At 34.4% G+C, this 26,132-nt stretch overlaps 1 long non-coding RNA gene across 4 annotated transcripts in view; it reads right to left on the bottom strand.

Moving 5' to 3' along the window:
* The window catches only part of LOC106728495, a 79,102-nt gene extending 53,369 nt beyond the window's left edge, over window positions 1-25,733 (bottom strand). For 3 of the 4 annotated variants that reach the window (XR_004318606.1, XR_004318611.1, XR_004318609.1), the window contains exons 1-3: window positions 25,570-25,733; window positions 25,067-25,247; window positions 19,822-24,755 (exon numbers count right to left, since the gene is read on the bottom strand). This is a non-coding gene — a long non-coding RNA (uncharacterized LOC106728495). Of the gene's footprint in view, window positions 1-19,821; window positions 24,756-25,053; window positions 25,248-25,569 lie in introns of all 4 variants that reach the window. The other variant, XR_004318610.1, reaches the window with a different exon arrangement.
* Window positions 25,734-26,132: the final 399 nt, after the last annotated feature.

Genomic DNA, 26,132 nt, shown 5'->3' with positions numbered 1-26,132 from the left:
TTATTTAAATATAATGGTAAGATATTTTAAATATCTTTTCTAAATTCTCTTTTTCCATGTATGACTGATTTTCCAAATACATGTTTCAACAACCTAGAAAGTACTATATTTGGGGAGAGATTTGGGGGCAGCTTTCCTCTTCTGCAGAAGGCAAGACCTAGAAATACATGAGTCATTCATGTCAATTTGTGACAGTTCAAATTGCCCAAGGCATTTGGTAAACTCTAATCACTGTCACAACTCTAAAGGTTACTGAGTAGCTCCAACACAGATTAATTACAACAGTATTGCACAAATGTGAGAGTGGGTGTGTGAGTGAATGCATGTGTGTGTGCCCTTGACAGTTAAATATTCTGGTATAGCAGCATTAAGTTCAGCTGCGTGTAACAATAACAACAGCAATAATTATAACAGCACCAACAAATGATGACAAACAAGATGAACATTTATTCTCATTCAGTACTGGACTTAGGCCACCTAGGGCTGTTCTACAGATTCCTGATAAAGTTTCCACCTTTATTGTTCTGCTTCATTTCACAAGACAGATGCTTGTGCTCTAGTCATCATGTCAACATCTCAGGAAAAATTAAAGGGAATAACAATGGCAATCTCATTTCCTTTGAGAATATTTCCTGAAAGTTGTACATACCACTTACAGTTTTTATTGCTCAAAATTTGTTCATAAGATCACAACCAATGGAAGGGAAAATCAATTTTGAGCTGCACACAAAGGCAGTTAGCTAAAACCTGAGGTTCCTACTAATTAGATTTGATATTTAGAGTAGACAGAATTTTTTTCTTAGTTTAAAAACATTAAATCAGACCCCTAGCCTCCTAGGAAAAACAAAACCTAATAGATGATTCAAATAATTGAAATAAAAACAATCACACTATTATTTACTATAAAGTAAACAAAAGTTAAACTTTATTTTTAAACTGAATATTTCACTGATTTTTGTAAATATAAGTGAAGAAATATTTCTATATATAAGAGAACACACAAAACTTTAAAAAACTGTATAACTACATTTTATTGGTGGGGGAATTGAAGAGAGGGCTGAGTAATTTCTTTTAAAAGAGAAAAGTTAACTTAGAAATATGAAATAATTTCATCCCACTCCTAAATCAGAATTAATGCTCTGAGTTGGGAGTTATGCTGTCATATTTGAGAAGCTCTGATTTGAACATTCTATTTCTGGAAATGATTTCTTTTAGTAATTACTAACAGTTTATGAAAAGATCTGCAATTTTATTTTTCCAAGTGTTCAAGTAATCTTAACTCATCAAAATGCTAAAATCTTTTATAACACAGTTGTGTAAGGCTTACTCATGTAAATGGCCCGCCTGTTCCCTGACAGCTGGAAACTTTTAGAGTGGATCTGCAGCCTCAGCCCCACCCCAAGCACTGGGACTCATCTGGCCTCTAAGCAGGAATCCATAGCTCACTGTCCAACTTGCAGTTCCACTCTGACCTGGTAACCAGGTTTAGTAGCAAAGCCCCTGCACCTTGCCCAATGCCAAGCTTTTCTCATACTAGGGACTCCAAGAATCCTTCCACAGAATACCAGACAGTGCATGTCAACACTGGGAATAAACCTCCCATTAATGGGAACCCACTACTTCATCGTGTAGCCCTTTATACTGTTGGTTTGAACACCCATTCACGTCTTTAGTAAACCAACATTGAAAGCTGACTACAAATCAGGTGTGCTGCCAGACACTGGTAATAAAAAGATCAAAGGCATGCACAGTCACCTGCCCTCTAGTAGGACAGACTGATGCAATTGTTAAAATGATATTCTTAATAAAGAGATTTGGTCTCCTAGGAATTTTCATCCATTGTTCTTAAGTCTGACCTGTATAGTCACATGGAATGGACTCCATTCAGACTTCCACAAATCACCCCCTCCAGTCTGGAATATCTTGAATAGGATTATATTCCCTGCAGCAACCCAAATCTTCACTGCACTCCCTGTGTTCTACAGATAACCTTCATTCAAAATCATACACACATTCTTTTCTCCTCCAAGCTCTTACACCCCTGTTACTGTAACTTTTAAATGAAATGTTTTTTAGTTGCTTCACTCTATTTTGGGATAAGCCCCAATCTGAAAATATCCTTCTTAAAATGCAGCATTGAAAAATGAATACAGTATAAGAAAACACCCTAATACATCTTACCTCTACTCATTTTCATCAAGAACAGCATGTCATAATTCTTGACCCGCCTCTGCCGTGTAAAGTCACAAATTAATTTAAGGACCTTTTCAGATTATTCTGAGCTGATAGTGACTTCAAGTTCTGGAAGCTCTGGTTCTCTTACCCGTAGAGTCTCCCTTTAGTTGGTTCCCCCCATGAGGTAGACTGGCATCGAGGTTGCTCTAGCATCAGAACTGGCTTCACATGCTGTTCCCCACCTACTCACTATATGAACTTGAGAAAATTACTTGATTCTGAACCTCAGCTATGGTAAAATCATAAAAATAAGGTTCCTTTCTCTTTAAGGTTTCTGAAGGTAGTATCAGTCAATATACATAAAGAAAGTTGACTGTAACAGAGTAAGGATTTGACGTGTGAAAGATCAGAATTCATAGTAATTGTTCTAGTTATAAGTGATTCACAAAAAGCTTAGAAATCATTCATCAAAAATAGACTTTAAGTGATCTTAAAGCTCTGTAGTATAGTCCTGTTATTCAATTCAAGAGCCCTACATTAACATACAATATGTATTATGTTCTGGTGATCCAAAAATGAATTAAGTTGTCTTAACCTCAAGAAGCCCAATGTCTATTGAAAAGGCTGAGATGTACAGAAACAGTTATTCCACTACTGCAGAGAATAGAGCTTCATACGGTAATATCCCTGCCATCCCATTGTATCACATTCCATTCCAGAACATAATTTAGCTCCTCAGAGCATGCAATGAGCACTCAGTGATTGCTGGTGGATGTTTTATACTCAAATATGTCAGAAAAATTGTAATGTTGACATGTTCACAGAATTCTTTGGTTTGGGGCTTTAGAAATTAACTTCTTTTCATCTTGGAGTAGATTTACACATACTGGTACTTCCTATTTCTTGGGTCTTAAGGATTAGTAAAAGACACCACTATCATCTTCTAGAAGAAGTCTCTAGAAGATTGATAACATGAGGCTAAACATGTATTTATGTAACATTATGCAAACTCTTAAAAGTATCAGGCATGGAAAAATGGCTTGAAAGATATACACCAAAATACTAAAAAAATGATTATCTTGGGTGGTGAGATCATGAGAGACTTTGTTAATACCCTTATACTTTTAAATGTTTTGAATACTTCTTAATAAGGGTACACATAAAAGAGATACATGAGGAGCTCTAATAGGAGAAAGGAAACAGCTGAGTGATGGCGGCCCAGGATTACAAATGATGGAGATTAAAAAGCAGTTAAACGGGTCCGAGGTCTATGAGAGTTACAAGCTCAAGTATGAGATCAATAGTAGGAGGAATTAGAATGATATAAAAACATAGTTGTACTACTATTATAGTATCTAGTTTTCTCTGCATATTGGACAAGTCATATTTCCAATTCTGTTACTGAGACGTTCTACTGGCCAGTGGAATGATTGTAGTATAACAATTTTAGCCTACCTGCCCAAAATTTAGGTTAAAATTTGGAAATTAATATTGTTGTAACTTTTAAAAAAATATGTGTGGATTGTCCTTAAATGCACTAGTCTTCATAATGTTTCACAACAGGAAAAAAATAAACTAACCCATGAACCATATATACACCACAGCCTTGGTTTTAGCAAAGTGATGCATTTTCTAAATCTAAGATCTTTGTTTTTAAATATAAAAATCAGGATAAATACTTGTAGGATTATGAACCAAATTAACCTTTTTTATTGCTGTTGTTACCTTAAATCCTTCTCTCTGAAACAATAGATAGATAGACAGACAGACAGACAGACAGATAGACAGATAGATACTGGCAGAACTACCTCACTCTAAAGTATTCGTTGATTTCCCCTAATGGATGTAAAATTTCTTACTCTGAATTCCCAAAATATCAAATCTGTATCTTAATCATGCAACTTCTACATTCTCTTCTGTAGTAGAGATATTTACTTAGACATTTTATCATATTTCTTGGACTGTTAGTTCTGTGAGTTCATTATTTGTGTCATACTCATTTTATATCCCTTAAGAGTAAAATTAAATTATTTTTAAGACTGGCATTATGGTAGTATAATAAATGGAAGTGTTCCCGCAAAGTTCTGAGAATATTTTGTGGACTCAATCAACATTTATTACTTTAATAAAAATATTTTGCATTTTGCAAAACTACACTGTGGAAATTGCCCAAATGCATTTTAAAGGTACTTCTTTTATGAGTGGTTGTCAATCTTTTATCCATTCTCAATTTTTCCTTCTGATGACTATGCCTTTTTTCCCTGTGCAATTGATTTCTGTCATCATCCCTCTGCACATTCAGAAAAGAGGCAGGGAGAAGTTTCAAGAATAGAATCTCCTTTTTTGAACATTAACCACACTGATCAGTTCTATAGTGAAGACTCTCTCTTCTCAAATTTTGTTCAGTGGTAGTTTTCTTTTTAATAACTATACAGCCAATCCATCAAAATAATGTTACACCAAATCTGATTTCATATATATTTTTTTCTGCTTAAAGTAGAAAACTCTCAAGTTGCTTAGTGAAGTGCTAAATGCTTTATATTGACAGACTACCGCTGTTCAGCAATCTATATTTGCCATTGCAGTCTGCCAAAACGAAAGCCATAGTTGGATCTTCTTTGTTGTTCACAGTATTTTAAATTACAAATGATGTTGATTTTAATCATCTTTGCTCAATTCACTCATAAAGCCGGATGCTGCACAAGTCAGCTCTCAGATTCAGTATAAAATACATTTTATTGGGCTTAGCACTTGCATAGAACTTTATACCTTCAAAATACTTTGTAAACATTAACTAGTCAATCCTCGCCAAGAAAGAAAAAAGAAAAAAAGAACTTGATGTACCAAGACGTATGTGTAAAACAGGTTTAGGAAAAGAGTTTTCCTGCAGATTACATCTGAAGGCAAGATATTTATCTAGCTGTTTATTTTCAGCCAATACAGTATATTTCAGGAAGTAATCAGTTTTTCACTTTTCATTATAACAGGGCACACAATTTCAATTTTAGTAATCAGATGAATTACAGAAGTTTTCATAGTATTAATTAATGACCAATAGAATTTATGCTGTATGAGGAATTCTTAACATATTAACTGCCTCTTTGCACATTATACAAAGTAAATGTTTTGTGGTAAGTCGATGAGACTTAACTAGTCTCAGAGAACTGACATATACAAGTTACTGCTTCTCTTTCCCGTCTTATATGTAGCAGCTACTTCACCTGGTATAGATGCAGGTGAGACTAACTAGGTCCAAATATAAATGAGTCCCCAAGTTCACATTAAATGTATGAAAATATATAGTACAGCAGGAGTCAAATTAATAATTTATTTAAAAAGTGCACTATAAATTTAGTTCCTGGTTTTCTAAGTAAAATACAGCTTCTGTCATCATTGGCTCTGCTTTTCTCCCTTTCTTTAAGATTCCTCATTTTAACCTACGCTTTTAAAGGGAAAAGGCTGTATATTCCTCTTGTAAAATGATACACTTACTGTGATCATAAAGAAAAGTCACTGAAGAACCTAAGAAATTATTAATGTTATATTAATACTATATTAATATTGTATTAGATACTAATTAAAATTTTTAATCATGTCATAACACAAAGGAAAACATTTGTCACTATTGCTTTTTATAGACTTGGAAACTGAAAACAGAAAGAAAAGGATCTTATCAAGAAAAAACTTCAAGGCCAAGAGTGATGGATGATTTGCTATCCAATTAAGCCATGACCATAGCTCAGAAACTGAAAGTTGTACGTGTAACATATGTTAAAGAAGCCCTGCACTATACTTTCAACAATTAAACAGTCAGATGCAACATATTATATTCACAATTAAAAGCTAAATTCCTAACACGTTAGATTTTACTTAGGAAATACAGCAAATTTACTGATTTATTAAGAATCACGTTTTTAAATTCTTTGACAGTTCTCTTCAAGGGCAGACAAGTTAGAGACTGAAACTTGAACTAAACTGGTGACTTTCAATTTAAAATCTGTGGATAAATCAGATTGATCTCACAATCTTCAAGTAAGATTTTCTTACTTTGTATGTATGTACTTTCTTCTATGTAAAAACCGCAAGATTTACTTCTGATAAATCAATGTAAATACTGTGCACATCCATCAGAGTTTATAGACATATTTAAGACAATTTCCAAAAATGCAAAACAAACTTCTTAAGCATATGATGATGTAACAGAATTTCTACACTGGATTTTACAACTAATTGAAACTTTCAATATTATTAGCAATATCTTATTTTTGCTAAGGTACCATTGCAAAAACATTGATTTCAAAGATGAAGTCTTTGATTATGCACACATTCAGGAGACTGCCATTCCAACCAGAAAAAAAGTAGATGTAAAAAATTTTAATATTAAAGTTCAAGAGAACAATATTAGCATTCTGCAAACTAATGTGTTTCTATCAATTCAGTATGTGACCTCTAAAGGCAAATGTTTAAAAATCCCTTTAAACAATATTTCATGTACACATTTGAATTCCTAAATCACTCTTTCAAACTTTCCCTCCAGAAAGTCATCCCATATCACATGCCAACTCTTTATCATGTACTCAAGTAAGAGGTTAAACAAGTCTGGTAACAAATCAGGAAACAAGAAGAAAACAAATGACCACTTAGGATGTGGTTCCTGTAGCTCCAAGAAGGACTCTTTGCCTAAAATATAATACAGAAGCTATCCTTCCCCTGTTCTCATGGGCCTCAAATTCTACAATGTGAGATTTCTGGAATTAGTATTTGACTAAGTAAATAGTCTTAGGAAAAAAAAACACAGTTTAAGTTGTGAAATTCTAAAGCCACCAAACAACGTTTACTTGGCAAATTCTGCCTGGGATCAGTCTAGCGATTACCTAAACTATAGGTAAAAACCGACCACAAATGAAAGCTGCATACTCAAAGCCTGGCCATATCTCATATAACTGGTTATGGTTAGAGCATGATTTCTATTTTATAGCTTCCTTATATACCTTGATGGGAGACTGGCTCCAACAGAATAAAATGTTAAACAGTGGGGAAATATTATAAGCCAAAGAAGTAGCCTATTTTAACAACTCATTATCAGGAAAATTTTCCTTACATTAAACCTAAATCTCTCCATCAACAGCTAAGCACATTTAAGGCCATTCTCAGTTGTTCTAGGGTTTGGCTGATTTCCTTTTTCTTATGGTTAGAACTTTAATATTTTCAAAGTGCTTTACAACCACATTTCCGCATTTTTCCTCACAAATGTGCCTGAAGATTAATACTTCTCTGCACCCTTTTACAGATCCTGCTATAGAAGCACAGAGATATTAAGAGGGATGTTCAAGGTTACACAGCAAATTAAAAACCCAGCAGGGGATGGGCTACAGAACACCTGAGTTTCCAGATTGCTGCTGGAATGGGTCAATGGGTCCATGGGGACTCTCACGGCACAATGAACTAAGCAAGAAAAGAAACTTAAACTAAAAAATAAAATAATGAAAAAAAGATTTAAACTGTGTTTTCTTTTTTCATAGATAGACACAAATATCCCACAACATAATATTTACCACTGAGCTTCTAGGTGAATTTTCAGACTGATTAATCTACTCTTATCTTTCTTTATACTTTCTCACCCACTTACATCAGGATATAAAATATTAGGAAGTAGGTCCCATATCTGATGGCTGAAATGAGCATATTCTGTTGTCTAATCTCTGGAGGCCATAAACGTGGAATTTTTCAGAGGAATGTTTGATCTCCTCTGCTCAGTTTCTCTTTCCTAGCTCTGTCTTTCCCATTAATTCTTACAACAGAGATCAGAGAAAGAGAAAAGGATTAAAGACTTGGATTTTGAGTTTTGAAGATTAGAGTAATGAATTTGAAGATCAAGAGCTCTTGAACTTGCACCTAAACACTAATTTGGAATGGAAGCTTACAGTTGTTGGATAGGAAGCATGATGAGGTAGTAAAATAGCAGAGATTTCAGTAACTCCTACCTAAAAATGTATCTATGCTCATGAAATATAACCTGAGACACTTCAGAAATTCAAAGATCCCTTAGTCAATAAACATTTTTTAAATGTCCTTACTGTGTCAATATATGAGCTAAGTGATACAGGAGAGCCATGAAAAAGCACTATTCAGGAGCAATCACCTAATTCTGTCTGGGGTATCAGAAGACTTTTTAACAGAAGAAATGCTATTTCAAGTTGATGCTTGAAAGATGAGTAAGAGTTAGCCAGACTGAAGAGGTTGGGAACAAGAGCTTTCAGGCACAGGAAGTAGTATATACAAAGGCAGGACAGGGCATGAGACACTGGAAGAACTAAATAAGGTCAATAAAGTTGCAGAAGGTGACAGAAGAGACATCAAGTGGTATGTAGAGAGGGATGAGCTCATGCTAGGCTTGGAAGGTAGAGGTGAGCATTTTTCCCTCTTTATTCTAAGTGCCACAAGAAGTCTTCATATGTTTGCAGAAGGTGATAATATGGTCGTGTTTGTATTTTTTAAAAGATCACCCAGGCTTCTACATGTATTTATCTGTTATCCATGTTCTTCCCAGGTCCATCTGCAGGTGTTTTAGCTCTTACTACATACAAATCTTCTCTCATGAGAAAGATGCAGTCGGCAGGAGAATCAAGTAATTAAATGATTCCTTGCATTTCCATAAGTTACTGTAAATTTAGCCTCCAACTGAAATAAACCAACTCATGAAACTCAAAATTATGCTATCATCAGCTAAGGTGAATAAAAAGAAATTATACATGAAAGTAACAGGCAGCCCATTTTAAAATGGAATCTTTTATAGGAAAAAATCATTATCTGGGAAAATTTAAAAAGGGAGATTTATTTGAACGTGCATTAAAAAAACAGTACAACAAAAGCAAAACTTTAACAAAAGCACACACAAAAAAACCCCACTTGAAACAGTTATGACTATACTCAGGATATGAGATTAAAATCTAAATAATACACCATGAAATAAAATTCGGAAATATGAAACACAGTTAGTACCAATTGATAGTCAAACCCATTAAAATACTAAGACTAATAAGATACTATCTTAAATAACTTATTATCAAAATTATATATTATCATATATCATGCCTTCTTAGTTACATCACAGTAACACATATAAGTAGGCATTAAATATTAATTACAAGGAACTGGTAACTCCTTCATGCCAGTGCATGTGACAAGTTTTGTTATTATTGACTTTTATTTTAGTTTCACTTACTTTCCCAATGTTTTAAATTAATACCAAATATATCAAGCCATTAATTTGATTTTATAGAGGTTGTATTTTAACATTTACCAGGACTAAATAAAATGTCTCTACCTTGAGAAAAGTTTCTTTTGAGCAAAGATGGTGAAATAGCAATTTCATATGATAAAGTGATTTATGTTTATGATTCTTTAAAAACTTTTCATGGCAATAAGAATCCAAGCAAGATGATAATAATTTATTTTAAAAGCCACTTAATGACAATATAAGGGCCAGGATTGACTTCTGATGTCTAGCTCCTAAATGTAGACCAAAATTGTTTCACTATTGTACTGATACCCTAAGTGATTCTAATCAGTAACAGCCATTAATCAGAAAAGTCTAAAAAACTTAAGGTCATTTGCAAATGATGTGACCAAATAAGGGGTTAATATCTAAACCACACTAACAGCTCATACACAACTCAATGTCAAAAAACCAAACAACCCAATCAAAATAAGGTCAGAAGACCTGAATTGACAGCTCTCCAAAGAAGACACACACATGTCTATTAAGCACATGAAAAGATGTTTAACATAGCAAACTATTAAAGAAATGCAAATCAAAACCACAATGAGATATTACTTCTCATCTGTCAGAATGGCTATCATCAAAAAGTCCTACCAATGTTGGAGAGTTGTGGAGAAAAGGAACCTTCCTACACTGTTGGGAATATAAACTGGTACAGCCACTATGGAAAACAGTCTGGAAGGCCCTCAAAAAAACTAAAAATAGAATTAATAGGATCCAGTAATTCCACTCCTGGGCATATATCCAGAAAAAACAAACACACTAATTCAAAAAGATACATGCATCCCAATATTCAGAGCAGCACTATTTTCAAGAGCCAAGACATGGAAGCAACCCACATGCCCAGCAACAGACGAATGGATTAAGAAAATGTGTTATATATACAATGGAATATTACTCAGCCTTTAAAAAGAATGAAATACCACCATTTGCAGCAACATGAATGGACCTAGAAAATATTGTGCTTAGTGAAATAAGTTAGACAGAGAAAGATAAATACTAAACAATATCACTTATACGTAGAATCTAAAATAATAATACAAATGAATGTATATGAAAAACAGAAATAGATGCATAGCTATAGAAAATAAACTGTGGTTACCAAAGGAGATAGGGAAGTGGGGAGGGATGAATTAGGGGTATGAGGTTAACAGATACAAAAAAAAATTACTATATATAAAATATATAAGCCAAAAGAACATACTATATAGCACAAGAAATTATACCCATTATCTCATAATAATCTATAATGGAGTATAATCTGCAAAAATACTGAATCACTATGCTGTACACCTGAAAAGAACATAATATTGTATACCATCTATAGTTTAATTAAAAAAGAAAATAAATTAAAATCCACATAGATTTTCAGGATACTAGACTTCTCTAAACATTTAAAAAAGAAAGAACATGAATTCTAATTCCAGACATTTGAAATGTACTAATTTTAGAAGATTTCAATTTTAAAGACCCTATTTTAATAGTATAGGTAAAATAAAATGTTTTGCTACCACATACTGCTGCATTTGAAGTAAAAGAATATGCTTTGAAAATTATAAAATTATGTGTAAATAAAAGACGTTAAAAATCACAATCTATAAACTCAGCTGATGAAGAAATTATCGACTTTTCTATAATGATCATTTTCAAAAATGATCTATTTTTCTACAGAATAACTCAATTTTTCTCTTTTGAACTCACACTCGCCCTGTGGTAGAACATAATCTTAGGCGATTCACCATCATCTCTCCATTTCCCCATTCACCACCCTTGGTATGTGTTCATAAATCAGAAGAACTAAGTGCTTAAGTGAAGGTCCCGTAAGTGCTGTCCCCTGAGCATCCACTGAGGAACTTCTGTTCACATCTGGCCTTCAATTTTAGTCACATAAATCACACCAAACTATTCTCTCTCCAAATCATCAAGTCAAGCCCAGCTTTTCCTACTATATTGGTATCCTTCTTGGGTCCTCATGTCCACTCTTACTCTAGAAAAGAATTCCCATTAAAGAAAGTTTTCCATCAAACTCTGTGAAGCAAAGGTTCTGTTCATTCCCCCGCCACTTAGCTATACATCATTTCTCCCTCTTGTGTGACTCCAGGCACCTAGAAACCCTGCCAAGTTTTTCTAAGATTTCTCCACCCAGGGCCTGTTTCCTGATGTCATGCTTGTCACTTCCCTGAGTATTATTCTAGAAGTTAGAAAAAACACAGGTCCCAGGAGCACTTGTATGCCTATTCTACCTAGGGTTTCTGGCACAGATCCCTCAGGCTCACCTGGAAGGTGCAGAGCAGATTTTGTTGTTAAGGAACCTGCTTTAGTCTCAGGGAATGGAAGCCTTGTTCCTGTAACAGGTAAGAACTTTAATCTGCTAAATCTATATATCAAAAAACACCTACTTCTCAATACTCATTCCATTCAGTAATCGAGGTGCAATTCAAGTCAGTTCTGGCCCCTTCCTACCATACCCAGGGTTCTGTTAGGTTTAACGGGCTTCCATGCTGCCAAGGCTGAGACAGAACCATCTAAGTAGGCCCTGAAGCTGTACTTAGCTCCAGTGAATGTACACACATCTGTACCTGCAGGCAAAGTTAAACCATCCCTTTCCCCAACTACAGGACCTCTTCAGAAACCCCTGTTCGCTCATTTGTTGACGTAACTTGGCCAGAGGCACATGAGTTCATTCTGTTATTTGGGGACATCACGGAGTGCATGAAACTTCTTGGCTCCATCTGTTTCTCTCTGACTAAACAAATCTCATGGCCGCTTCCTCTCTGGGTCCTATTGTTGTCTGAGCTTTGTATAGAAAGGGAAGGAAGATAATCTTTGACCGCAAATGGCCCCAGAACATCAGGGCTTGACCATTCCTGGCAAGCAGTGGCTCTGAATGCCTTTTGTTTAGAGATCCATAGTATGTATGTATCCATCTATTCATTTCTTCTTTTATGACACAATTATTTATCTTTCAATTCTGTTTTTCTTGTTGGAGTATAGGATGTAAAAGGAACCATAATTTTGGCTACTAATTTGAATTGGCAATCTGAACAGCAAAACTCAATACTTGATGTGCTTTGTTTTTTCTGCTTTCTGCAGTCTCATCCCTGTCCTGAAGCAAAGGCAGTGAATGCTTAGCTGTCTGAATAAAAAGATTTTATTAGGAGAAAGAAATTTAAAACATAGAGAGAGATAAAAATTCAAAAATATTATGCCATCACATCATCATTCTCCTCATCATTCCATGCAGATTTTATTTCCCCATTCAGAAACAAAATTTACTACATATTCAGATTGATTAGTCCTTCTACTGTCTTTATGGTTTCTAGCTTTGGAGTTGTTCATGGGATTAATAACTTGGTTTATGGAAAACAGTATGAAATAGGTTGGGGAATACTAGACTACATTAAATAATCTTACTTTTTGTCCCTAAATATTAAGGAATATAATGCATGACAAAAACAATAAAGGCTATACTAAGTGGATGGTGAACATGAAAGTTTTTGTAAAATGTAAGGTCTTCCATAAGTGTTACACTATAATCTGAATTCCTAGAAGGAAGACATCCTCAGTCATTTAAAAAGCATTATTATTGTCAGTTGTAAAAAGGGTCAGGAACATTTACTAGTTTAAAGAAAATGAAGAAAAACATTATATAGTAAACACCACCTTTTGCTTCTTGTCAGTAACAATAAAGACATCAAGTGTTCTGAATCTCTTCCTCTACAATAGAATGTATAAGAAAAGATTCCATTTTTCTCAGTATTCAAGCATGTAATAAAAGTTGTGTGTTATTTTTCTTTAGCTACTGCTGCTCTCTGAACATTATGATAAAATACGTGGGACCAGCTTGGTATACTTCGTATTGTGCCAACTAAAAATTGGCACTTGTCATCTTACCTCCATAAGGATTAAATCACGAGCTACTGTGGTCAATGACCTTCAACACACCCTGAAAGGAGTTCAGGACGGAGATCAGCAATGCAGTGCTCTGTGTTCTGGGAAAAACTGGCAGAACAGGCCTATAGCTAGTTAGGTATTTCCAGGAGATATTATGAGTTCAAATTCTTGCACCTCCTCCTATCTAGAAAAGGACTAAAATCATTAATGGTGACATCTGCTCCTTGTGACTAGTATAAAGTCTTTGCCTAAATGTGTGCTTGACTGCAGGTACCTCCCTTCACTAAAATCATAGACAGTACTGACCTCCAACCCCACCTCTTTGGAGTAGCTCCTCAGAGCTAGCTGAGATGCTATCTCCCAGGCTATAGTCCTAATTTTGCCCCCAAATTAAAGTTAGAACTCTCACGTTGTGGGTTTTTTTTTCCAGTCAACAATTGACATTGTTATCCTGTGCACCAGTCACACAGAATTTCATTCCAATTGTACTCTTTGGAAGAGTTGAGGGCAGTGACAGGAGAGCTGGAGCCCACAGCCCTGAGCTAGCAGGGGTTTTCACCTATATCTCCAACACTGCATATGAATGAAGGACTTGCCTCATCACTTGCTATTTTCAGGCTCGAGCCTTTCTTGATGCCACTGATAAAGTACAAAACACTGAAAGCAGACAAAACAGGCCTTTGATGCCAAGCCTATCACTGTTTAAAAAAAAAAAAAGCCAAAAGCTTTATAAGTGCAGAAGTGCACTTAACTTCCCACGGTTATCATTTATCTACCAGTCAAATGCTAATCCTCAATAAACGCAGGGAAATTGGAATGGCCTAGCATAAATTCTCCTCTTTCACAAGACATAACTAGCAAAACTTATCAGGGGACTAACTGTGGGTTTTGAAGTAGAAGTAGTCAAATTACATTGAAATATAAGGAAATGGCAAGATATTTTTATGATATGTATCATCAACAGATTAAAAAGATTATTATTATGATCTCAGCTACATAAAAATCTATCCATATTACATAAAAATACATTTGAATTTCATCCCGACTCTGTGTTTTTTTCTTTTCTTAGGATACCATATTTTTTAGAGAAAATATGAAAACTCAAATTTTCTTTTTTCTCCTTTTAGGACATAAAATATCAAAATCTACCCAAAGCTTTTGTTCTTATGAAAGACAAGTAAATTCATCCTTATAGCTAAAACAAGCGATCTGGCCCTCAAAGATTGTTTTGAAGCACTTGAATGAGTAAAAGGAATTCCATAAATGTCAAAAAGAAGAAAAAATTATTTTGAAAGATTCTAAGGTGTAAATAAATTTTTAGAAACACTAGATTTATGCTAGGATAACTTCTGCCTTTGGAAAAGGTAATTGCAACTTACTGTTGTGATACAGCTGAAAATAGTATTTCTCATATTTAATATTTAATGTCATTTTCCATTATTATAAATCAACAGTTCTTTCTGGAGCAAAATTTATCATATTTGACACCCTCTATCTTTTTTTTTCTTCACTTTCTGGCACACACCCACATGTGTAGGGGTAATCTAAGCAAATATTTACATCAAAATGTATGAATAGTTAGCCTGTAATGGAAACACTTAAAATATATTTTCAATAGATTTTAAAATTCCAGGCTGGCCTCAATATACTCAGTAAAATATCAGAAACAAAAAAACTTCAAATCTTTTGATTTGTTCATTCTTGTCCACACATGAAGAAACAGAAAAGAGCTACTCTCAGCCTAGCACTTAAGGCCTACATTTGTCCCCTGGTGCTGATGGCGTCATAACCAGGGACTTGGTTATGTTATTCAATGTGCTACATTTCTGGCCATGCTGCTGCGTTATCAAATGAGCTTTAGGTCTGAGGGTAATTTTATATTCAGGTTCAGTCATACAATGCTTTCCTACAGGAACAGGTTCTATCACAGGCGCAAATTATTCAAATCTGATTTAACAGACTCAATAATTCTCCTCAGTTTTATCTTGGGCATTTTGTATTCCTTTCCTTACACCTAGTGGCTATGTAACAATTCAATTACCAAAGTTCTTCATCCAGAAAGTGCAGTTGATTCCTGGTAATTCTTATTCTGTTTGATTTCTTTTTTTCTCCTAGTTTAACACATGCCAGTTGGTGTTGACTGAGTTAAAAATCTCGAAATAAGCCTGGCACTGTGTCAGTATGTAGGTTAAGAAATGAAAAAAATTTTAATAAAATCCACACTAGAAATGGAAAATAAGAGTAGCGGCAACATTTCTTGTCACGAGGGCATTTTTTTTTTGTCTATGTACACAAAATAAAACAAGCTCAATGCAGCTGAAGAAAAGAGGAACGAGAGAGATGATATAAATTGAAAGATGAAAAGGGAGAAGGTGAGTGTAAAGAAGAATGTTGAGAGCTCACAGATTCAGCTGGCAAGAAAAAGCAGCTCCAAGAACCTCAGAGAGTGAAACCTCAATTAGGGGGTCAAGGAGGTAAGAAGGAAGTTTTAGAATAAAATAGCAATAGCATAAGCAACTTCAAGGAAGATTAAAAAAGCAAAGTGATAAAAGCATGCAAGACTCTTTAGAGATTATTAAGAATTTTAGGGAATTACAACAGCGAGAAAATTGGAAGAAAAAAGTCTTTACAGTCTTTCATAAAAGAACATCACCTTTCAGTATCTGTCTGCCTAAACACTGGAATCAGATTCTTGCTCTTCAAAAACAAGGTATGTCTTCAGATCAGATTTGATTTCATCTTTCCTCCGTTTCTCTAAATAATCATTCTGTGTTTGATGAAATATGTAAATAAACATATATACCTATCCATAAGCAATGGGACTCAAAATTCAAAGAGTCAAAGAAAATGGAATTAATTTCGGAATTTTATGAAACTTACTGGTAGCCTGAAATAGTCTAGCAATTTAATTTAAAATGAATTCCCATAAATCTTGTAAGTATATCGCTTAACTACAAATAATAAATTCATTAGAGATCAGCAAGTATCTGGTTAAATTATTCAAGATAAGAAGAAAATTTAGATGAATCAGATAGATACATATTTGGAGAGGGGACTTGAGCAAACTCCCTTTTCATTCATTGATTAAGTGAATCAGACAATGAGTTTCTACTTAATATTTGACAAGTGCCCATAGACCCTCTTAAAGTTTCCCTTTCAAGATCTGCAAGTTAGGTAACAGAAATACATATAACTAACATTTCGGGAACGTGTCTACCCTATTTTGTCCTCTTGTGCTGCATGAAGAGTCTTAATAGATAGGCTTTAGCAACAGCACTGTAGACTTAGTTACATGCTCATATAAAGTCATTAAAGACAACTAACAACTATGCAGCCATTACCATGAGGAGTGTGCCTTCTCGTCCCCATGTTGCAGATGACAGAACATAGGACTAGGAAGTTACCTCACTCTTTGGTCTTCTTTATGTTTAGATTTCAACTAGGTTATATGAAGTATTTCTACAACAAGAAAGAAAGTTTATAGAAAATGGTCAAAACATAAGGATAAGCAATTCTTGGGGCGGGGGATGGATATCTGAGAAGCTGATCAGCACTGTTAATAATCAAGAAAATGGAAACTAAAATAATAATGTCATCATTTGTAGAAAAGAGTTATAATTGATTATATCTGATTTGGCACTGGTGGAGACAAATGGTCACTTGTACATTGTTGATAGGGGAGGTGCTGTAGCAAGATGTATCAAACTCAAAAGTGAGCATGATGGTGAACATTAATTCTATTTCTAGAAACATCTGTTAGATATACTTGTGTACTCAGACATATGAAAAAAGAAGCTAATAATCACGATTTAATAGCAAAAATATGGACAAATTGCTCAATAATGAGAGATAAATAAAATTATAAAACATTGCTTCTATGGAAAATTCTAAAGTAATAGAATAAGATAAATCATATTAAAACAACTCCAAGACACATTTTAAATAAAGAAAAAGTCAAGTTAGTAGATAAGGAAATTGCATTGTTACATAGGTGGAAAGAAATAGAATTTGCTGCTGAGAGTGTTAAAGTAGGCCAACATGTTTTAGTTCTATAACTTCAGGGTTTTGAAATAATTTACAAAATGTTTCTATATTACTCATGTCATGAAAATATATACAAATATGAAATTCTTTAGGGGTCCTATATTTCTCTCAAGAACTTATCGAACTCAATTTTACATCTAAACTTGTCTGCTTGAATTTTTATACCCTACTTTGTATATGTGTTTAAAAATAGCTCAGCAAAATTAAAAATTCTCAAAGAAAAAAAACCCCACTATATTGGAAAGAACATATTCAGAATCATAGAACTTGCACTTACTCCTCATACAATCTTTTATAAATAGTTCCTTGAAATCTGAATCTCAGTTTTCCTTCTTCAGAATGGTAAGTTTCCTGCTTGACTTCTCACCTCTATAATCATATCCATCCTAACTCAACTTCCAGAGCTATTGTCAGATGCAAAGAAATTCTATAAAATTCACTTTGCAAACAGCACAGTATTTTATACATTGATAGATGCAGATGTAGATATTTAGTTAAGCTGAGACTATTGGGGAAAAACACTTAACAACCAACTTTTTTGATTTTTAATATAACTCACTAAGAAAACTCGAGATTCATCTATTTATACTTAATCTTTTACTTCTCAAAAACAATAATATTGTCATCAAAAAAAAAGTTTATAAATTGAAAAAACAAAGCCATTGAAATTGTTTCAGAAGTCAACATTGAGGTTCTACCATAATCAAAAAAGGCTTTATAAGATTCAGAGGACCATTTAAAGGTTTTTCTTAGCAAAGGATTCAGTTTGTTAGCAGTTTGTTGTAATTATTGTATGAATATTCAGAGACAGATTGACTATAATAAACAGAAACTATATTTCTGTGTTATTTCCAAAAAAACTATTAGAATCACTCATAAGATTGAATAAATATTTTTGACTTAAAATAGCTTAGATAAAAAATCCTATGTTACATAATTAAAATAGAAACATGATAGATAGATAGATGGAGATAGGCTAGATGTATACATGCAATTGAGGAAATATAAAGATGCAAGTTCACAAAGCACATTAAACTCAACAAAAAAAGTCATTTTATTCATTTCTCTAACATTTACCCATCATTTTTAACATAAAATAACCTAACCAGTAACAACTAATAAGTGACTTCATGGCTGGGAAGTTAATGTACACGAATAGTTTTGATGGTGGAGTATGAAATGTTTACTTTAGAAAGTGACAGCTCACCAAGGAGAAAAAAAGGGAAAGCGAAGACAACGGTAAGAAAATGATTTAGACTGAAGGTTACAGCAGCTGTGCAAATAAAGAAAATGGTGCAATCAACAGTTCACATCCTTTTGATGGATCATTGGAAAAGCTCTATGTAAATAGTTTTGATGTTCAAGCTCCTGTAGAAAATAATACAGTAAAAAAAAAAATGCAAGCAAGAAGCTATAAAGCATAAAGGATCTTGCAGTCACTTTTCCTCCAGCAGATACAGGCCACTGATCAGCTGATTTATCTATTAAAAAAATAACTCTCAGGAGTAATGATTCTTAAAAATGACAGAGAACTGCAACCTTCAGTGGAAAACTTACTAAAGGTTGTTAAGAGCAATATGCTCTGTTGGCTCATGGGCCCTCGGCAAACGACAACTCGATGGCCCAGACCAGTCTCAATGTTACTCAAATCTCCAAATGGAGAAATTTCTCTCACCTTAAGATTTTTTAATAAAATAAGGTAACAAAAGTTAATGGCCTGCCAGATGTTCACCACAGGGAGTTTGCTTCACGGAAATTGAAGGAGGAACTTAATTTTGAATTTATGGGAACATTTCCCTTCCATTTTTTCCTTGTTTGTCCCACGTTGCTTTTTAGATTTGTTGACCAGTGCCAAAAGTGCCACACGGGGACTCTCTCAGTGCCTATTCATCTCTGCATTAGAACAAGATGTGCTTAACTTGCCCTTTATTTTTCTTTCTCGCCAGGGTACAGCTAGAAGTAGCAATAAAATTATTCTGAAATTAACAATTGCTCTGACAATTTTTGATCAGCTCAACAGAAAATTAATCAAATGAATCAATGAAAATATCTTAAAGCACAGTTAGATATTGAAGCTGTAGCATTCTGTGAAAGAAGGCACTTTATTTTTCAGCTTTCATATTTAGGACCTGTGGGTGTGTTTTGTTAAGCATCTTTGAACATGAAATCAAAACACTGCACTTGGGTGGTCTCCAAGATTATATAAAGATGTAACAGTGGAGGAGTCAGCCTTTTCAAAGTAGTTTAGGGTTAAGGATTTGGGAACCTCTGTGTGTTTGCCTTGGGAAGGGTTCGCTGAAGCAGGAAGGAAAAAGGGGAAGCAAAGGAGGGAAGCTGAGAATGAAAAAGGATAAAAGCAATTCACTATTCCTCAAGTTATAGAACCATATTTATTAATAATTGTAGGAGTAAGTTTAACATCCAACCTCATGTGGAAGGAAGTCTGCACAAATGCTAGATGCATCTTAGTTCCTACTCTCTTCTTGAGTGGCTCCCAACCTTTGAAGTACAAACAGAAATAATCACCTAAAAACTCGTTCAAAGTATGGACTCCCAGACCTCATCCCGAGAAAATGTACATTTTGGAAGGCATTTCAGTAGACTTTCCTTCAGAAGGTTCAGGACCAACATCTTGAAAAACACTGCTGTAGATTCTTACAACAACAACAACAACAAAACTAAGATAATTTTACCTAACAATTATGAATGGCTCTCTTTCCCTTGATATCAACAAAAATCAAGTTAGTATTTTAAAAAGAATATTATAAATATTTTATAGTTAACTGAAAGATTGAAACCTAATAAATATTTGTTGAGTGTACAATTGAAAGAATAAATTTGTAAACAGATTTACCCAACATGTGCACTCTAGATACTCAAAATCTCTAATCTGGAACAAGAACCTTGCATAACACTGACTTAACTTTCTTCACAATTAGCAACTTAAAACCAATTCTTGTGTGACCTTAAACCGAAGTAAGCAAAAGAAATATATTAACAGGCAGTACACACAAAGTTTTCTCAACTGGAAGATACTAATCTAACGCCCTTGCTCTTGCTCATTGGCGGTGAAAGCAACAAAGTGCTCAGACTCACCAGTGAAACAAGACAAACAGAATGAAAAACATTTTATTCATCTAAATTTTCCCTTTAAAGGCAGTGTTTCCTAAAATTCAGTTATTTGTATAATATCTTCATAATTTGGGCCATATTCTTTAAGACATGTACCATGGAAAAGATGTATCACGGAAAAGAAAGCAGAAATTTGCTAAAGACAATACCTATTTTATTTCACCCTAGTTCCAGTTATTTCCTGAAATTTCTGGTTTATCTTGTTAGCTCTATTTCCTTACCCCACATTTAAATAAAAAGTCTCAGCTATTGAAGTTAAAAGGTGTTTGTTCTTCTACCACCTAATATTAACTCATATTCTAGCAGTGGTTTATTCATAGCCTTTTGAGAAACCACGCTCAGAGCCCAGTCCCAGCAGCCCTCAGATACTCTCACTCACCTATGAATGAAGTATTGCTCCAATCTTTACATGCACAGGAAAATCTTAAAAGGTTTAAAATAATTTAACTGTAAAGAACCAAGCATCTCGTCCCAATGACCTTTGACAAGGAAATATGGAATTGGTGACTTTAAATGTCTTCGTTCACCTCCTCCACACTTCCAGAATTAAACCTAAATTGAAGCAGAAGGCCCCAGACCACCTCCAGGATCACTTTCTATGTTATATAGCGGGAAAATCCTTAAATCTACATAATTCAATTTGCCAAGATAACTCAGACTAAAATGAGGCGGACATTACTTCTAAATTACTGACATAAACATCTCTATCCATAGATTTGCTGCAGGAGAATAAGCCTTAGTACTATGGGTGACATTTTCTAATTTGTTTAAAAGTCTGCCTTGTATGTGGTTTGTTTTATTGTGTTACATTTTACCCAAGTTATTTCTACTTCATGTCTGATTTGGGGTTTAGAAGAAAACAGACAATTGGCCTAAGTGCTAGTAAGTATATAATAAGGATATGTATGTTGCTATTTTATACCACCAAGACACAGGAGGAAGGGAAAAACGATTGCCCTCAACCTTTAAAATATTTCTGAAATCCATCTTTACATTGAAAATAATACCTGTATCAGTAGGCATTTGAGGAGCAAAGCTTAATAGGGCAGCATTTGTGTTTCAAATTATTTTGTATCTGGTCTCAAAATAATAAATCAAGTTCACTGAGGAAATTGAATAGTATTTGGATATTATTAGGACTTTGCACATGAAATAATACGGATGGTAATTTGGGAAATGTTTAATTGGTCCATGATCTATTTGAAACTTTCATTTTTATTCACTTAAAATGGTAATTTTTAATCTCTTAAGTGATCAAGCCTTTCCATTTCTCTTTTCAGAATTACCAACTGTTCTTCTCTATCCACAGTATCCATGAAATAGATGTATGTGAGTAATGCAGCTTTATAGTCTCACTAAAACTTACCACTTTTATGTGATTAAACCTCAGTATAAATAACTATATCACGTTAATAAAGTATTTCAGTTTTCTACCAAGATGAAAATATACAAATAAACTATGTGACTAACAATATTTTACTTTCAGGTTTTGCTATGATTATACATAAAACTATCCCCAATGAGTGTATACAAAGAGATCCATACACATTCTGAGAACAAGTTTACAGGAAACCCACAGTTTCCTTAGAGTAAAAAAAGGAACCAAAGTATTAGGTCACCATAATATAGAAATGTATGTGGTAATGACGGAAATTGTCACAGTAGTGAGGAGAAAACAACTGTCCAATTTGTGAGATATCTTAGGAAGGTAATTTCAAATTTGTAATATTAAATGACTTCTCTTATGACTACCATAAAATGCTAACAGCAGCTATGAATTAATACAGGTGACTATATATAAAACACTAATCCTACAGCAGGTCCTTAGTACCTATTTTACACATAATATATTATTTCATCTTTCTAACAACCCTATGAAGTAAATATTATGATTCCCTCCACTTACAGACAGTGAGCTAAGGTTTAGAAAAATTAAGTAGTTACCAGAGCCTCCTAGCTAGTTAACAACGGGGTGAGAACTCAAACTAGATTTGTCTACTTCCAACACCTGAAGTCTTGACCACCAAGCTGTAGATCCCTTTTTGAACAAGTCCTTCAGGAATTGTGAGGAGAGTATAAAGCAGCCTGCAACAAACCTGACATCGCTTTAAAATTTTGAGTTTTATCATTTAAATTCCTATGAATCCTGTCTTGACTCAAAAACAACAGTAAACATTTATTTTAATGCTCAAGCTTTGCAAACTCTTCAAAAAAAATTGGAGTTACATTTTCACACTTTCCATGAAGACAGTGGCATTTATCCACTGGCTTTACGTGCCTCTATGACACCTCTATAGTTTGAGAATGTCAGCTAAATGATATATAAGAATTACAAAAACACATACTATGAAAGAAAATAAAGTTTTCAATAAAGGTGAGGCATTCAAAACAGAGGAAAATAAAAAGTGGAAAATATTTGAAGTCATGAATGAACAAAGTTAGCATAGTAAAGCCTTATCATCTGTGACTTTGGCAATCATGTTTTTATTTGTCTATAGAATGGTTATATATAACTGCATAAAAATTTTAACTGCATGCATATATTTCTACATAGAATAGTTCCAAACCCTGTAAGCAAAATAGTCTACCAGAATTATTACTTCCCCACTTTTCTGGACCACTTAAATGAGTCTAGGAGATACTGTAGGTATAAGGCATCTATTTAAACCCCATGCTCTCAATATGTGGATAGAAATGTAGAAATACATGTTCTTCAGGATCTTCATAATGTGCCAAGTAGCATGTTTGGCTGAGACTTACTAAAAATGCAAAAAAGAATTTAAGTGTAAGAAATCAAATTTCAAGTCAGAAAGGGTTGGCTTGAAAACTTAAAAAGAAAATCACTTTGCATAACATAAAACTTCTAGGAGAATCTGCCTCAGCAGATTACATCACTTCAGCAATATTTCCTGAACAACTAAAAGTGATTCCAGAGAAAAATTATCTACCTCTGCGTGTGTGCGTGTGTGTGTGTGTGTGTGTGTGTACACAAGCATGCTTAACTAGTGCTTTGGTTTTAATGCGATGAATCAATTTAAAGCAGATTTCTAACTCAGACTGATCTAGTTCACTATGGAGGTGAATTTTTATTACAATTTTTTTTACAAGGTTTAACTTTAAAAAATACATTAAATGCAATGTTTTGTATCCTCTTGGTCTAGTCAACTGTAGTGTTGCCCAACACTGTACTTTTCAGTATATAAAACCTATGGTTGGCAATGGATCACTGTGCAAAAAATAGATGCCAGGATAACACAGTCTGCTGAAGCTGTGGGACATGGATTTGGACCCAAGATATTTAAAATGCAATCGATTACATAATTCAGGGCATCCAGGAGATAATAATAAACCAGTGACAGTTAGTACATTCTTTCTCCCCGGGCTTGATTTCTCATCTCAGGCTCAAAGTGTTTGGAGTGATCTCTGACGTCTCCCTACATCAGGCTCCATATTTAATAATCAAGTCCTGTAGTTCCACTGTCATGGATCTTTCAAATCAATTTCTTCCTTTCTATTCTCATTGCCACCACCATATTTCAGACTTGCATTATCACAATCTGTTCTGTCACAATACAGGCTTCACGCTAATCAATCCTGAAATGCCATCAGGTTAATCTTCATAAAATGCAATTCTGGACATGTCACTCACCTGCTCAAAATTTTTCAACAGCTCCTCAATGCCTAGAGAATAAAGTCTATACTTCTTAGTTTAAAACTCAAAGTGCTCCCTGTATTATAATTATTGGTGAATGTTTGGTTCCTTCCTAGATGGTGGGACCAAGCTTTTCCTTTATGCATACAAAGTAACTGGCACAGAAACTTACACATAGAAGTGTGTATTAATTCTTTTAGATTCTATCATGACTCATATATCTACTTTTCTCAATTCCAACTAACATTTAATTATCATAGGGTTATGATGCTCTCTTTTAATTTTCTCTGGACCATCATATTCATTACTTCAGAAATTTTTCTATTATACTTTTTCAGAATTAAGTATCAGAGATTAGTTTCTCAAAAGTAGCCTTCACTGTTTTTTTTTTATATTATTGATAAGAAAAAAGAAGAAAAGACATTCTATTACTTATCTGTGGAGCATAAAATCCTTGAGATCAGAGATTGACTCTAATCTGAAGTCCTCCTCAATCTACCTTTACATTCTTCTTCAATTTCTCAACAACCTTACATGAGTCCAACAAATGTGTTCACTAACTTCTGAATGTCCAGCCTTGGAGAAATTAGATAAGAGAAGAAAGTGTCAAATGATATTTTCAAAGGCCACATCTGTCAGAACTAATCACTTTATTTTGCTGTGAGTTAGATTATACTGCTGTATTGACAGCCCACCAATCTAGGGTTGTTTATCAGTCTCCCTCTCCCTGCACAGAGAATGATTACAGGTGAATTTCCACATGGATAATTTGGAAGGGAGATCACTTATCAGACCACCTGTGCTCAATTCAGAACTAAAAATACTATCGGGGCCCCATCAATGTTAAATAGCACTAAGAATAATAATAACTAACCTCTTCTTAGTACCTGTGCTCCTGAGCACACACACTTGAATTTTTTTCCAATTACAATTCAAGAACATTTCAGTTCCCTTTATTCAGGACCATTATTCAGGCTCTTCTGGAAATGTTTTATTCAGGTTGCACATCTCTTCTCCACGACCTCTGATTTAGTATTCAGCTCTCTAATAATGAGTGGAAATTGGGGTCTGAAAGAGAAAAACACCATTTTCTTAAATGATGACTGCTACAGGCACACATTGTCTTAATCTGAAAAGAAACAAAAAGGAAACCCTGAAACATTTTCCTAAACTGCTAAAATGCTTGGGCTTTGAAAACAAAGAAAAAAGCAAATTACAATACAACTCAACTACATTTTTTAAATATCCATGATCACATCTTTGACATTATAGCATAAAGACATGAGTAACATCAAAAACTGGTTTGAAAGGATTTTAGTGGTGTTCTCTAGGCAAATGTAGGCCCTAACGAGACACGCATTGTGGGTATAAGTAAAAAAGTAGAAAATACCTTTTTCTTTTTGTGGTGGTGGTGGCTGTGGTTGTTGTTGCCATTGATAATAAAGAAAACGGCCTGATCTCTCTAGAAAAGCTATGTTGAACCTTTTCCCTGAGCCATAGTTTACTCTCCTGTTCACGCCTGAGGACACTGGGGCAGCCTCTTAAGCAATGTAATGAGATCTGAAAAAAACAAAAACAAAGAACTTTCAAAATAAAGCAGCACTGTTTATCCCCAGCTCAGGGAACTGGGGAAATTCACAGTGAGGCTTCCCTATTTTTAACTGTGGAGGAGGCTGTTTTACTTTGCCTCCTTCATAAACCCGTATCTACTTGGCCACTCTTGGGAAAAACAGAACTAAAAACAGCCAGTCCTGGAGCATCTGAATACTTCAAGTACGGAGTGCTTTTAGGGCCCAGCTGAGGCAACAGGGAACTCACAGTCGAATGACTGCTTGCTAAGGGAGCACTGAAAGGACAGGATGGACACAGAAGCAATGTGGACAAGGGTCTTGGTGAGGATATCTGCCAACCTGACAATGTCTTGTCCTGGAAATTGGGATGCATTTAGAACCA

This window comes from Camelus ferus, chromosome 3 (genome assembly GCF_009834535.1).
Source record: "Camelus ferus isolate YT-003-E chromosome 3, BCGSAC_Cfer_1.0, whole genome shotgun sequence".
Lineage (NCBI taxonomy): Eukaryota > Metazoa > Chordata > Mammalia > Artiodactyla > Camelidae > Camelus > Camelus ferus.
This window is presented reverse-complemented; position numbering and strand designations above follow the sequence as displayed.